Consider the following 17,353-nt stretch of genomic DNA (forward strand, 5'->3'; position numbering starts at 1 on the left):
CTTAGGCAGATAGCCCTCGTGTGCTTTGCCATAATTAAGTACACACACACATAATTCAAATCAAAGTTTCATCTTGAAATTTCTTTAAACTGTTAAATTAAATTCAAATGGCCTTAACAATTATAATAAACTTGCTCATGTAATTGCATAATGATTTCATTACCTAAATCGAAAATATGGACGACTGAACGATTCGCTAATAATGCTTATTCTATTTTAAATTTTTCCTTAAACTCACTCATATCATCCAGTTTGTCTTGCATTGAAAACAGTTTTGTAATTAGAGATAGATTTTTCATAGAGCTTTCAAAAATCTTCTAAATAAACTATGATTATATAATTGTACGGTTTCAATCAGAAATTATAAAACCTGAAATAAATATGTGTTTATTGATTTTATATCACTTAGTTGTTAATTAGTAGCAGAATAAATTTGAAAGAAAAATTAAATATCTTGAACTTCGCTGAACGACCAAAATCTGCAGCGTGGAAGCTAAAAATATTTTAATTTAGGCAGTAGTAACACATTTCTTTTAAGTGTTTATATAGTGAATTCGAAAGGCAAATATGTTGCGTTTTCTCGAGTGGCAACACATTTCTTTTATATCATAAAGTTTCTAATTAAATTTGAAGCATAACTATCTACTCTTTGCAGAGTGGCAACACATTTCTCTTATATCTTTAGGCCTTATTTGCATAAAATACTATTAAACCTTCCACTGATTATCCAGGCCTTACCATGCAGTACATTTCTATTATAGTTACCATTTACATATTTGCATGTATCTAGACTTTAATAAAGAGTTATTTGCATTCCGTGTGATTTTTCGATATACTAAGTAGAAAATCTTCTATGCTAAGTATTAAAATTAGAACGGGAGACTCATAAACGTTCAATGATGTTTCAATGCTAACGTGTAAACAACTCCGATTAGAATTTAACAAAACCAACCAGAAATCAGCTTATGACAGTGGCCATGATGAATCATGACGTCATGCCGTGACGTTTCATGGCTTTATTTTCATTGTATGGAATATAAAAAGAATACTTATTCCATCTATTCTAACCTCCATTGAATTATCTGATTAAATTTGAAACCTAAATATCTACTTTTTACAGAATGGCTTTTCCTTTATAGTAGCAGTTTTCTTTTATATCACAGAATTTTCTGATTAAATTCGAAGCATAATTGCCTACGCTTTGCAAAGTGGCAACACAAAGCTTTTAAGTTGCTCAGTTTCTTTAATAAAATTCGCATAAAATATTAAATAAATAAAAAACAAATTCGAAATTCAGTATTCCAACATTACATGTGCACATGTTCTGATGAAGGACTATTTGTATTCGACATGTGGTGGCTATAGATGCTATTTTTCACAATGCTAGGAATATGCATACAGATACCACAATATTTAGTAGTAGAGATCAGAATTATAAATGTGACATTTGTGAAGTTTCAAGACTTACTTATCCTTTCCACAGGTGGCGCTGTCCTCGCGCCAGGTTTTTTTTTTTTTTTTTTTTGTATGTATTTTTAATTTTGTTTTTGTGGCAGCAGGTGTAAAGAAAACCAAACGACACAAAAATTCAATATTCCATGAAAGTTTCAACAACTAAAAAATTATACTAGTGTATATAAAATCTAATTTATGTTTTTATTCCAGTTTACTAAAACTCTATAGAGATTCAAGGTAAGCTATTTAATAATTATTAATTATGGAATTTACCAGCAAACAGCAATGATTTATAAAAGCAGTTTGTTTTAGACTTGAAAAATATATTTTAGAACTTATTTCAAGCTATTATAAAATAGCTGTCGATGTGATCTGCCAAAAAAATAATTATTATTATTATCATGGGATATTATTTGCGCTAAGGAAATATTTCACTGTCAACATCCTTTCGATATGATAATGAATTAGATTTTTGTTCATTTGGATTTAATGGTTTCATTTCGTACAAGAGAATGTTGGTAATATGAGTTTTTAATTAAATTTGTCACAATAAATGAGTAATTGTTAATCATGCACTTCTGCGTATTCTTCTTCGATTCCATGCTTTATTTTTCATTAACAACTGTGATATGATTTCAAAGCTTTGTTATGACGTGCATGATGTTTACGTTGATAGTGATATCGCGACAATGCTATCTTGACTTTCCGAATACTGTCACATAAAACCTGGAACTCCATGAGAAATTGCTGTATTAATTAATAGATATTTCCTTATTGCTATATTATTTTAAATATATAATTTAGTTTCTCGATATTTAAACCGAAATATAAGAATAACGTTCAAATAGAATTCTAACAATTTACTTCCATGTATGAAGTAAAGGAAGTATTGTAACCGCGAAAAATTTCGGGTATTGTATTTCAACGAAAATATGCATTTTGACCGCTTTCAAATACGTTTGAACGATGGATGTTTTTGCCCGATATCTGCACGTACGGACTCTTTTTCCGAAAATGGACTTAAAATAGATTCAGAAGAGATTTTTTTTTCTTGACTCCACTACGTACATACGTATGTATATATCTCGCATAACTCAAAAACGAGTAGCCGTAGAACGTTAAAATTTTGCATGTGGGACTGCTATAATATGTAGTTGTGCACTCATTTTTTCGTTGCAATCGGCTGCACCAAATGTATATATATATGTGTGTGTGTGTGTGTGTGTGTATTCTTATGCTCTTATGTCCCAGTTGAAGTTTTCAAGCCATTAGTTAATCTGCATGCAATAGTTGTAGAATGATCAAGAATTTAAAAGTTGTTTGGTGATACTAAGCCTAACGAAGTCGCGATTTGTTTACATTTGAAACACTTAGTAGAATACTGAATTAAGTCAGTTTGTGTACCAACTTCAGTGCCTTTTTGCCGAGTGGGAACCAAAATAAACTTTCAATTTTGTTCATCGAAAAGCCTGTCTTCCTGCCCGCTGGCCGAATTCCTTATTTTTATGTAGAAATATAATTTATTTGTAATTAATTTAAATTGCAATTTTTTTTAAATGTTGTCTTATTGCAATAAAATATTTTTTGGAATGGGGTATAAAAATTATTAGATTTCCTTCTTTTAGATCCCATTGACGTAAATCTAGAAAAATATTGCTATTGACTCTTTGCAGTATTTTGTCAGGTAATTCATGATTATAGGATTGTAAACATCTTTTACACCAACATTCTGTGCTGAAAATTTGAAAAAAAAAAAAAAAAAAAAAAAAAAAAATTGCAAGATAAACTACTTTCAAAATATTTTTATGTGAATAATAATTTTTTTTTTCATTATGTGCAAGGCAAGCTATGGCATAAAAAAACGGAGACATGTGATTTGCCGCATTTCAAAATAAGCCATATTTTCTAATCTCAGGATTGCGTGTAATTTAATTATGAGACTCCTATGTCTTATGCCAATGTCTGTTCTAGCAGTCTTCAGCATTTTGTTCTTTAAAAATATTCTTTTGTCTTTTGTTATACAAATAATTATATCATTCCGTGGTTTAGCTGGTAGCATGTCCAGCTAGCAGCTGGAAGATGTAGAATTTGAATTCGAGCAAGTTGATGCTTTCACGTTTCTCGTTCTGGAAAAAACTAAGGTCTCTACATCTGTCTTTATCACTTTTATTTGTCTTTTGAACGAGCTGGTTGCATAAGCGCTTTCGTGGTTTTCCCCATGTGTAGCGTGTATGCGAACCAGTTTCCCTTAGAAAGTCCTCTATGAAGATCCCTCCCCTTAGGCAGATACCCTTCGAGGCTTTGTATTAATTACGTAAATCAAACCAGTAAGAATTAATACTTGCTTTGTTATGAGTTATGTCTTTTTTACTCACCAAACCGAAAACAAACCAAACATTCCTCGAATTATTTATGCATATCACCCAACGATCTGAAGCACTTAAGAAGATGAAAACTTTAATAATTTTTGCAAGGAGCAAACGATTATGAATGTAGGAAGCCCAACGTGTAAGCTACGAAACCAAGTTAAAAATTTAACAGAGAGTAGACAATACTGCCTGAGAAAGTCGTTAGTAGAAAAAAACGATGGTGCATGAAAGATGGAATAGCAAATATACCCGCAGCTCTGGCAATATACTTGAAGAGCTGTTAGACATAGTTGAATAAACTGAATATGATGATATCACAGATTTGGGCAACCTCATCTACAGCCGAGTAGTTAAGGCCACTGTGTATAATGAGAATACTTTTCGGGTTCGATCTTAAGCAAACGGGCTGGCTGCTTGGGCGTTTTCCTTAATGTTTTTTACTATATAACGTAAACGTAAATACGAAGCAGTTTCCCTTAGAAAGTTTTCCTGGAAGTCAGTTCCAGTTACCAGGAAACTTAGAAGTTTCCTGGAAGTATTCTCTTAGGCGGATAATTCTTGTGTGCTTCCCTATATTTTAATAGCCTAATCTAGCTTAGTGTAATGTTTTAACATATTGTTTGAAAAAATCGAAATGATATTCAGAAATATAGTATGCTATAAATTAGCTCAATTAGCTATAAAGTTGCACGTATTTTGCAGAAATTTAACCATTGGGTCGTTTATTCTCCCATCAATAAAATTCCGAGTTCCATACTCAAGGACCGAATTCCGGATATGAATTCCTGGGGTATTTACAGGATTCCTTGCCAGTGTGGCTTAATTTACATTGGCCAAACTAAGAGAGCCTTAAAATTTCGCGTTAAGGAACATGAGGCATATGTTAGAAAAAAGGAAACAAGGAAGTCTTCTGTTGCCCAACATTGTTGGTCCGAAAATCACACTTTTAATTTTTCTGCTGCCAAAATTATTCAAAAAACATCTTCCATTGTTTAACTGGATTTTCTAGAGGCATTTCACATTCAAAAAAATCTTTCTGTTCTAGTTAACGACCCTAATTCCAATCCATCTTTGCCTTCAGCCTTTAAAGAAATTATGTTTTAGTTCTGGTTTCATCAACAGATGGCGCCAGTGGCTTGTAGTCTGTCCAGGATTTCTTATCCTATCTAATCATTATATCTTATCTCGTTCATTTGCGCTTTTGCAGCTGAGGATGATGGTTCGGTAAAAGCATCGAAACTAGTCCTGTAAAAATTTGAAAATATAACGCTGATTTTTATTGTTTGACTTCTAAATCAATATAGTATGTTTCTCAGAAAAAAATTAATAATAATAAAAAAAAAAAAAAAAAAGAATTTGAAAGAGTTCAGTTCGACCAAAAGGGCTGAAGTTTTGTTTCAGAGATTTTCAGTGGGAAAACCAGATGGAATAGCGAAACATTTTATAGGATACTACAGGAACATGCACTTTGAACTAAAATGGGAAAGTTTTATATCTTCTGTACATTTTAAACGTAAAAAAATACATAGTTCTTTAAAAATATTTAATATTTTTAATTACATATATAATGAATTAAATACGTTTTTACTTCCTTGTACGAGGTAAAAAGGAAGTATAGTAATCGCGAAAAGCTTCAGGCAGCATATTTCAACGAAAATATCCCATTTTGACCTCTTTCAAATGCAATTTAACGATGTATTTCCGTGATATCTGTACGTAAGGACAGAATAAAACACTCTTTTCCTCCAAAACAATTATAAAACTACTTTAAAAGAATTTTTCGTGGCGTCTGTACGAACGTATGTACGTACGTACTGCGCATAACTCAAAAACGAGTAGCCTCAGAACGTTGAAATTTTGTATATAGGACAGCTATAACATGTAGATGTGCACCTCGCATTTTGGTTGCAATCCGCCACACCAAACGTTTATAAATATATTTATATATATATCCACTATGTTACCTGGCACAGTGATCTCAGTTGCTTTACTCTTATATGTTTGTAAATTGTACATTTTTTGCTTTAAAAATGATTGAATTATGTTGTTCTTATCTTCCGGTTAAGGTTTTTATGCCTTTTGTAAATCTGTATACAATATTTTTAGAATTATCAACAATTTTAAAATTGTTTAAGTGCCGCTAAGCCTAATAATATTTTTGATGGCGGCCATTGCTCTTGTTTACATTTGAAACAGCAGAATAGCGGATTTGTTGCCGATCTAGAGAAACTTAGCTTCGCAACAACAAAGATAACGCCTTCATTTATTATTTAAATCATGCTTAATCCTTTTGGAATCTTTTCGAGGAAATAAGCGTTTAAGATTTACTTCGTAATTTTTAATACAGATATTTTGAGTTTTTATGTATTTTTGCTTTGTCGCGAAGTGAAAACTGAATTAATTGAATGAGAAATACTCAATCGTCTGTGAAAAAACTTTTCTTTTTTGTTTTGTTTGCTTAATTTCTTTTATACATCGTTCTAGCTTTATGATAGTATTTGAATAGAACATGTGGCAACGATTAGATAATTCTTTAAATGATATAAATTTTGTGCATTCTGAGTTATAATATGAACGAAATATAATACTGTTAAGTAAACCTAGCGCCAGAGTGTCGCTATGGTAAACAAATACTAGAGTGAATTTTAAAGAATGCATTTATTCTATTGTGGTTTATGCGCTGTCGGCGAAGTAGGTTTAATTCAATCCAATAAGTTTAAATAAAATGCAAGAAAAAATGCGTATAATTTAATATTCCGTACAAGGAAGTCATGTGGTGTAGACATCAGATTTTTATTTAAATGAATGAGATTCAGGGAAGAAATACTGTTCTTAAGAACTGCATCTCTTGCTTTTAAATAACTTAGTTTGTTCCTCAAGGACAGATACAATGGGTAAAAAAAGTACTGGCGATTTCCTATAATTGATCATATTAGCTAACAAAGAAGATGCTTGACAATTGTAGCTGAACACAATGAGGCAATAAATGTACAAATCCTAAGGAAACTTTCGTTTTAATATGCCTTTTACACAATATATACAACACAGACGTAAATTTCCATGTCAAAAAAACGCAGTGGTGAGATCATACAGCAAAATGTTCGAACAAAGTTAATTACCTTGTATTCATACCTTTTGCATCTATAACAGCTTTTAATCTCATAGAGAAAACCAAAGTTCTGGTTGTTGAAAAGTCCTGTTGGGAATTTGTGACATTCTTGCAGGAGTATATGCTTAAGTTCATCCTTACAGGAAATTTTATGTTTCGTGACTTCTAGGTGCAATTTGTGCCATAAATTTTCAATTGAATTTATGTCAGGTGATTGAGGCTGTGTCTTTAACTGACGAGGAACGTTATAGAGTAACTATTGCCAGATGAGGTTCACTGTATGCTTAGGGTAATTGTCCTGTTGAAACACAAATGATGTTCCTAAGCCAAGTTTTTGGGTACTGAATTTCATGTTATGGCGCAATATGTCAATGTACTTGCGTGTTATCATAATACCATAAATAAAGCATAGGTTACCTATTCCGTTTAAACTGCCATACAGCGCCACACTACGACTCTACGACTCTCCCTCCAACGTGTTTTACAGTCGGTAATAATGCTGTTTTTCCAGTTCGGTGTTAAGATTTCTCCACACATATTGTCGTCCATCATTCTCGAAAATGTTCAACTTCGATTCGTTGGACAAAAGAAAAGCGTTCCAAAATTCTTATGATAAATTAAAATGAAATATTTCAAAATCTAATCCCTTTCTCCTGTTTATTTCTGAAATGAAAGGTTTCTTTCCAGCTGGCCTTCCATAACAACTTCCTCCCTGTCAGACGTCCCGTATAGTCTGTGCACTAAAAGTATTAGCAGCATCTTTAGCTGACTGGGGGGATGTGCAATTATTTTAAGTTTTCTTGACCTCTCTCATAATGCCACGTTTTTCCTTGCAGAAAATATTCGTGGCCATCCACTTCTAATCTTATTTTCCTTCGATCCCGTTGTAATGTTGCGCGCTTCCAACCTGCACGCAACAATAGTGGTGACTGCTAAGAACTGGAAAGTAGACAAAGTCTTGAGAAGGGTTTAAATCCCCCCCCTTTTTTTTTTATTTTTCTTATTCGCTCACCAGCGGCCGAGCGGTAAAGTCACTGAACACTGGTAGTTCGGTCCGAGGTTCGAATCCCGCGAACGGGCTGGCTGCATGGGTGTTTTCGTGGTTTTCCCCATGTGTAACGTGTACACGAGCCAGTTTCCCTTAGAAAGTCCTCCACGAAAGGCATCCCTCCCCTTTGGCAGATAGCCCTAGTGTGCTTTGCCGTAATTAAATACACCTCACCACACCCTTTTTATTCAACTTTAGAAATTACAAATGCGTGCTCTTGACGCTCACAAACTACGCCGACCCGGCGGTAAAATAAAAATAAGAAACTAAGAAAAGAATAGTAACAAGTGACTCACTACGAGGCTCTCTAAACGTAACTAACCTCACCGCGTTCTAAAATACCGCTGATAATTCAGCAAACTTCTGAATATTACGTTGAAAGATTAACAATCTGCCGAGGCAAGCACGCAGGCCGAAACACGTGGTTCTTCAATTTCTAACTAGCCACCTCCACGCTCGTGAAGCAAGAAAGCACACTTTCGAACTCGTTTCCCTTCTATTTAACTCAGATTACTTCCGCTGACAATTTGAATCCTTGCGCGTTCTACTAAAATTTACATACTCTGTCATTGGCAATTCCAGGGGAAAGTAAGGCTTGACAGGAAAGATAGTTTAAACTTAAAATAAATGTTAGTTAAAATAAATATAAATCCTACACCGTCTCTTTCAACTTCTTTACAACATATCTAACAGTAAATAAACTTATGTTCAGCTGTATTCCTATACCACGAGAAGTTAAAACACTCATTTCTGAGGTGAATAATCCTGTTTTTAACATTAAAATCCAACTCCTTCGACTTTGAAGCCATTTTATCTCATTATTAGAAAAATAACGTTTTAAAAGTTTTAGAGTAGCACTGCAGACTTTATACTAACATGGTTTCTTGTCAGTCTAAACACGTGACCTCAACATAACAAAATTTGCATAGCAGTTAGAGCTTTGTCAATACTTTCGTATCATACAAATTTACGTTTTTATTCTATATTTTGTGAAAAAGCATATTAAATTGAAAGTTTCATTAGGGAATTGTGTGGTTTTATTACCATTTGTATTCGTTGCGTGTAGCTAAAATTGTTAAGCATTTCCTTTGTTAGGTAATGTGATGAATTATAGCCAATTGGTAATACTTATTTTTACCCACTGAAGATTAACTTTGTAAGATAAATATCTTACATTTTGCCAAATGGCAACATTCTTGAATGGAAAGTGATACAATGCATTAAGTTGTAAGGATTATGTTAATTTTATTAACAGTTAAATTTTAAGTTAAAGTTCCTTTCCTGTCAAATTCTTAACTTCAACTTACTACTTCCGGCCAGAACGTAGTTTTGGAATCTTGCTGAATATTTAATGAGGAGGAGCAGTATTTAAAGCACGAAGTTACTTACTGAGTCAGAGAGAATCAGAGTTTCTGACTTACGCGCGTCTGCCTTTTTGGCCATTCTCCCTCTCAAAGCTGTTATTACGCTCGGCCGTACTCAGGCCCTTGCTAAGCTTCGTAGTCAAATAAGTTAAGGGGCCAACTCGATTTGAACCTTGATAGCTTCGGCTATACTTCTTTAGTTAATTTTAGTTTTAGTTTAATTCTTAAGTCTTTTAAGTTCAAGCCCAAGTGCGGGCTTTGCTTGTACACTCCCAAGCGGAGTTTTGTTAAATCTTATTGGAATAATAAAGGGATAGTTACCCTTCTATCTTGCTGTTTCTTGTCACCGAACTCAAGCGATTATTCGTTTATCAGTTCTTAGATTCTTCACTTCCAACATTAACTTAGAATTCCGAAGTGAGGAACTCTACAATGTGAAACAACGCAAAACCGTGTTTAGAGTCTAATATCCCATTCGGAGAAGTAACTAAATTTTGTTGTCATGTAAATCAGATTTTAAAGAGTATCTAAAATATCGCGCATCTGAAACTTTTGAATATTCACCGTTTAGAATACTTGTGCTTCAGATATAATATAACTGAACCTAACAGTTTATCTTCAGTACACAAATGGTCAAGCTGAATAATTGCTAAACACAAAATGTAAGGATTTATAAACACAGTTAAATGTATATATATAAAGAAGAATGTCTGCGTGTTTGTTCGCGATTAACTCAGTCAGTACTATAGCTATCGTCACCAAATTTTCTACCATTTTTTCTGGGTCCTGGAAAAGTTCGATGTATACTTTTTTCCGAAAAAAAAATAGCTAAAATCAGAGATATTAATTAAAATATCTGAAAACGCTAATTTTCGCCCTCATTCTTCCGAGTGGCAATAGTCTCGTATACTGGAGATAAAAAACTGCTTTATTTCGAGAAGTGTTGCCACTGCTCGCTTTCAAATTGTAGAGTTTGTTAATAAAAAAATTATAAGTTTTACAATGAAATAAAAATAGCATTGCCAAACATTAAATACATTACTCCCGATTCCAAAATTTTTTGGAAGACATTTCAACTATTCCCTCCTTCGTACGACTTTAATCAGCCGAGATTTTAATTAGAAACTCTGACAACACTAATTTTGGCACTCATTTTTCCAAGTGGCAACAATCTCGCGCGTTGGAGATAAAAATCAAGGAGGTTAGACTAATAGATTAGAATAGTTTGAATAGTAGAGAATAATCTATTTTAAACCTTCTTGATAAAAATGCTTCATTTCGAAAAGTGTTGCTACTGCTCTCTTTCAAATTGTGGAGTCTATTAATAAAAATTTTAAGTTTTACGAAATCTACAGATATATATAAAAAAGAATGTGTGTTAGTTTGTTCGCGTTATTGATTTCTGATCAATTATGATCGATTTTTTGCCACATTACATAGACTAAAATTGAATATAGGTGAAATATTGGATGGAACTTGAGCTTTTACGACATTTAATTATGAAGACGAAAATCATTAAAAACTGCATGCCATTATTGCTGATAATGAGAGAGAATTAGTTTCTTCTTCTATTGAAATGTTTTATGTGATTTCCATATTGCATCAGAGTGAAAAATGTATGACTATGTATGGTATTTTTTGCATCGTTATTAGAGAAGGATTACAGCGGTATCGTTCTCTCTGTTGTTAGATGCATTGCTATCAATCTAACTTAACTGACACTGGGTACTTCCGCTAGTTAATAATAAATAAAATTTTATTTGAACCACAACCTGTAGCTTACTTTAAGATAAACATAAAACATAAAGATATTGCAAACTTGCTAACCATGGACACTTTCATAAGCCTAGCTGCTAAATCAATTAAACAGTTGTAGAGTCATTAGGATTTTTTAAGAAGCAAGAGAGATTGAAAAATTAACAACGCCTTCGCCGGGAATCCAACCGCGGAACTCTGGAATACCGGCCCAGCGTGCAGAACCACTACTACACCACGAAGGCACGCTAGGAAAGCGGGAGAAATACCTTATATACTCCCCTTTTTAAAGGGCGACTGGGGTTTTTTAGGGGACCAGTCGCCAAATCCTGGGTGTGCAGAGTCATCATCTACAAACCTTTTTGTTCGGGCGCCACTGTAGAGACATTAGGTATAATTTGAAAGCAGGAGTGACGAAAAAGTAGCAAACGCATTCGCCGGGAGTCGAACCACAGACCTCTGAAATATATTAATCAAAGCTTTTAGCGGATATTACGAAATCATATTTCTGCTGCTTTACAAAATAATCTGAACACGAATATTTCCATCTAAATAATTCACAATGCTTCTACGGTTAATATGAATATTAACCGTAGAAGTATGAATGAAAACAATTGAAGTATATTAACCGTAGAAGTAGGCGTATGAACCGTTGAAGTAGTTTTAATAGCTGAATGGCATTAGCTAAACGTAATAACATAACCTTTACTGTGGAAATAACAGGATGCTTATCTGATACAGAACTAACAAATTTCGTGAAATACTTTTGTAGAGTCATTAGGTTTATTGGAAGCAGAAAAGATGAAAAATATGCAAAGGCTTTCGCCGGGAATCGAACCATGGAACTCTGGAATACTGGCCCAGCATGCTGTCGTTACACCACGAAGGCACGCTAGGAAAGTGGAAGAAATACCTTATATACTCCCCTTTTTAAAGGGCGACAGGGGTTTTCAGGGAACCCAATCGCCAAATCCTGGGTGTGGAGAAACCTCATCCAACACTCTTTTAGTTCGGGTGCCACTTGTAGAGACATTAATTTATTTTGAGGCCGGAGAGATGAAAAAGTAGCAATCGCCTTCACCGGAAATCGAACCACGGATTTCTGGAATACCGGCCCAGTGTGTTGACCACTACACCACGGAGGGACGCTACGAAGGCGGGAGAAGTACTTTATATACTCCCCCTTTTAAACGGCGACAGGAGTTTTTAGGGGACCTAATCGCCAAATTCTGGCTGTGGAGATTTATCATCCACGACCCTTTTAGTTCGGTCGCCACTGTAGAGTCATTAGGATTTTTTGAGAAGCAAGAGTGATTGAAAAATTAACAATCTTCGCCAAAATTAACTTCGCCGGGAATCGAACCGCGGACCTTTGGAATACCGGCCCAGAGTGCAGAACCACTACACCACGAAGGCACGCTAGGAAAGCGGGAGAAATACCTTATACAGTATAATTATTCTATCTTTCAACGTTAAAGTTGCTGTCCAGATTAGGTTGTGAGGCCATAGACTGTGCGCAGCACAGTAACATTCTCCTAACAGCAGGAGTAGTTTCACAATTAATTTTACTATGATTCAACATAATAAGCAGTTAAAAAATGGCAGTATTTAAAATTATCCTCGAGTGACTAAAATTTACGTATGTTTTGAGAATAGATTAAATATTATTACGAAAGTCAAGAAGACACTAGGGCAGTGTAAAATCGTAGAACTGAACATTTAAGAAAGCAGTATAATTGCCAAAACATTACGCTCACAGAATTTTCTCTTAATGTTTACTGTGGCTAATGGTTTCTGAGCTAAAAGATCAAATTTTAATTCAATTCAAAGGTAACTTCTTAATTTTGGGTAAAACATTTTAGTCAAGTACGCATAATATGGTAAAAAATATTTCTGATTAATTGAAGGTGAATTCGAGTAACATAACCAGAAATTAGGATATCATTGAGATAATTGATATAGGTTTTCAAAGTATTATTCATGCCTTTTACATGAAATATGCAATGAAATTAAAGAGAAAAGTCCCGATACTCTGAATCGATGAGTTTACGTTCTTCGTGTTAAGGCTTCAGTCCACACAGCTGCTGTGGCCGAACAATCTCTGAAGATATATGGGCTCTAGGAAAGTCCCCATCCCTCTTAGAGCCAAATCTAGCTTTAAATGACTTCATTTGCTTTGTAAATTCAAATCTGAGCTTCGTGTAAGAAGATTTGATGAAAATGAAAACGGGGAGATAATTAGTTATAGAATGATTGGCTGGAATAGAACTAATATCTTTGGTTCTAAAAAATCTTAAATTCTGGGAAATCTAATAAATAATTACATGGGTGAATATTATATAGAAGTTGGATTACAAAATATGAAAATCGAGCCTTCTTCGAAATACAGAAATGGCATTGTAGATACTTAAGAAAAAAATAATTACGTAGCAGATATTCATTGTAAAGAAGCAGATGAAAAGGAGATAAATTCGAATGAATAAACTACATTTCGGAATGACTATTAAGAATACTTTGATGAACAAATAGACTTTCAGTTATTGAAATTCTAGTTTTTCTCTTTTTTTTTTTTCTTCTCTCTCTTTTTGTGCGTTTTCGTATTTCTTTCTGCATGTATATAAAACAGGTTTGTTAAACTTTTCATTTGTATTAGCTAAAACCGGAGCATTGTTCTGATACGCGTACCTAGAGGAAAGATACACGTATTGTCATTGATGGATTGATAGTTACATCGATCAATTACCAACAATATATAGTCAATAATAAATACTTACGTCTTCGATAAAATGCGCAGGAAATTTTCATCTTTGTTTTCACTTCTAACAAACAAAATAAATAACAGTACTTACTCTCTTATGTTGTAATATGTATGGTGATATATCTTCTTATGTTATCATAAAAAATTATGGTATCAACAACAAAAAAAAAAAAAAAAAAAAATACTGGCTGTTTAATTACCATTTGACTATTTAAATTTCAAATAATTATTTACTGTATTTTTACTTGGCAGTGAAATTTGATTTCACATCTTCATGCTTTAGTAAGTCAAGTCTAAGATAAAAATCTTTCCACTTTCCGATAGCGTAGCAAGTTGAATGACACTATTATTATTCCAATACTTCTCGAATATATTCTTATTCATAGAACTACTTCGGAATATCCATCGCAACGCTTGACACCATATATCTCTCTGTAACCGTGACCGTGACTGTAGATTATTGTATCTACTTCAGACATCTATAAAATTTTAACGAGCAGCTGATGTTACACCCTTACGTAGGAAGCATATTACGTGAGTATGAGCGTACGTACGTACATAACATAAGGTGCGGACACACTGTGTAAGATATAAATAAGGTAAATTTACAAGTATTACATTCGTTTGAGATTAGACAGCTTGTTTTATATAATACAGTAAAAATTAGCTAGGCGTAGTTAATGAATGCTTTCAATGTGGCTACTGGGACAAAAATTTTTAATTTCAATTAATTTTTAATAATCTAAAAATATGCATTTCAGTTGTAGGTATTTTATAGCTTGACGACTGAAAATTAGAGCTCTTTTTTAATCAAATATATTCTCTTTCTCAAACCAATCGAGTTGTAACTAAAGCTTCTCAGAATTCTTAAGAAATTCTTTCTAAATTATGCTCATGCCATGTTTTCACTTTTATCCTAAGCAAATTAGGAATAAATCCCTATTCATGATTTTTCCCATCGATCATTATTACTTCCTTGTACGAAGCAAAGAAGTATTGTAATCACGAAAAATTCCGGGTACCATATTTTAATGAGAGTATCCATTTTGACCCGCTATCGAATGGAATTCAACGATGATTTTGCGTGACATCTATACGTAAGGACAGAATAAAGGACTCTTTTTCCCAAAACGAATTATAAGACATTTAAAATGGATTCAGAAGAGATTTTTTTTTTCGTGGCACACACGTACGTACGTATGTATCACTCAAAAGCCTCAGAACGTTGAAATTTTGTACATAGGGCTGCTTAACATGTAGTTGTATACCTCGCATTTTAGTTGCAATCGACCGCACCAAAAGTATATATATGTATACCCACTTTGGTACTCTGATCTGTGTTATTCTTATGCGTTGGTAAATTGTGCATTTTTTGCTTTAACAATGATTGGATTATGTTTTTCTTATTTTCCGGTTAAGATTTTTATACCTTTAGTTAATCTACATGCAATATTTGTATAATTATCAGCAATTTAAAACTTGTTTAAGTGAGGCTGATCCTGACTTTTTTTACCATAGCAACTATATTTCTTTACATCTGAAACTTAGCAGAAAAGTGAATTAATTCTTTCTGCACCTTCAGTGTCTTTTTGCCGAATGAGATCAATAGGAAACTTTATATTTTGTGCACCGAAAAATGTGCCTTCTTGCCCGCTGGCCGAATGGTTTGTTTTCGCGCAGAATCTAGGATTGTAATTGTAAAAATTGTTTTTTTAATTTTTTAAATTGTATTTGGTGTTTTATGTTTTTCAATATCTTTCAATTTTAGAGAAAACATTTTGAGTTTTTAATCTATTTTTGCCTTGCCGCCAAGTGAGAACTGAATTAATTGAATGAAAAATATATCTGTAATGAAATTCGAGGAAATAAGTTTAAATGAAATGCAGGAAAAAGTGGATATAATTTAATATTCCGTACAAGAAGTCATGTTGTTGTACACAAGAGCTTTTTTTTATATAGCCTATTGTATTATTTTAATTTAATCTTTCGTAATCTTATTACTTTATGATTATCGGGCTTCTTGCTCTAATTCAAATTTATCTTGAATTGCATGTTCCAAGATTAAGCAGAAGTGATATTTACACTTTCTGTCTGACATAAAATGTATGAAATGTGTGTATCTAAAGGTATGAAGTCTAAAACGTCAAAGAAATGGTAAACTTACCTGTGACTTTAAACTAAACTTTTACGGTAAATTAAAGCTTAACGTTTCGTGCAATAAATTTGTGGTAATAATATAATATACTTTCAAACTACGAACACAAATAAAAACTATATAACGGGTGGCCATAATTAAACTGACAGTGCTCACAGTGTTCTGTAGCGCGATCTATTTGCGAGAATGACGCCACATTTTGCAGGAAGATTAAACAAGACGGGGGGGGACAAAGGATTCCACGAAAAACAAATTAGTTCCAAAAGTCACCGCTAGGGGAATATTTGGCGCTGTGTGATAGAAAATAGAGTGTTAACAAATGCAAATCAATAAGTAAATTACCTTTTAATTTGCATTCAAATGAGGTTCAATGTGGCTGCCGTTGTTCTGGACCACATATTGCATTCTGTGCACAGTATGCACAACAGCAGAAAGTAACATGTCTGCAGGAATCTCCCGTGCAGTCCGTGATATGTTATCCTTCAACGTAGCCAGGTCCTGAAACACTCCTTGATACACTTTCGACATAAGGTAACCCCATAGCCAAAAGTCGCATGGGGTAAGATCAGGCGACCTAGGTGGCCATGCAGTTGGAAAGTAGCGGCTAATGATTCTTTCTGTTGGAGCATCTGTTGCACCCGTACAGCAACGTGTGGAGGGGCTCCATCTTGCATGAAAATTATTTCCCCCAGGCATTGTCTTTGCTGAAGTACCGGAATGACAAAGCTGTTCAACATGTGGCGATATTTCTCTCCGGTAACAGAACAGGTTTCCGGTCCTGTCGGGGTAATGTTCTCATAGAAGAATGGACCTACGATAAATTACGCTATAAACCCACACCAAACAGTTACCTTTGGTGAATGCAAGAGAATTGCTGTGACTGCATGTGGTGATTTGTCATCCCAAATTCGGCAGTTCTGGGTATTCACAGTTCCATTCACGTAAAAGTGAGCCTCGTCTCCCCATAAGGTTTTCCACGGCCAAGCATCATCTACCTCCATTCTGTGAAGAAAGGTGAGAGCAAAAGTCAATCGCTTATCATGGTAGGGGTACAGTAACTCCTGTACACGGCTGATCTTGTACGGATAGAAGTTGATAATCTTTCGTAAGATTTTCCATACCGTACTCTAAGGCATATCCATATTCCATAAGGCATATCCATAATAAAAGGTAATTTTATTCAGTGTTAATTTGCATTTGTTAAAACTCTATTTTCTATTACACAGCGCCAAATATTCCCCTAGCGATGACTTTTGGAACTATTTTTTTTTTCGCGGAATCCTTATTCCCCGTCTTGTTTAATCTTCCTACAAAATGTGGCGTCATTCTCGCAAATAGAT

Source organism: Stegodyphus dumicola, chromosome 7, assembly GCF_044657685.1.
Source record: "Stegodyphus dumicola isolate Sdum_Otavi_A_Nest chromosome 7, ASM4465768v1".
In the NCBI taxonomy this organism is placed as follows: Eukaryota; Metazoa; Arthropoda; class Arachnida; order Araneae; family Eresidae; genus Stegodyphus; species Stegodyphus dumicola.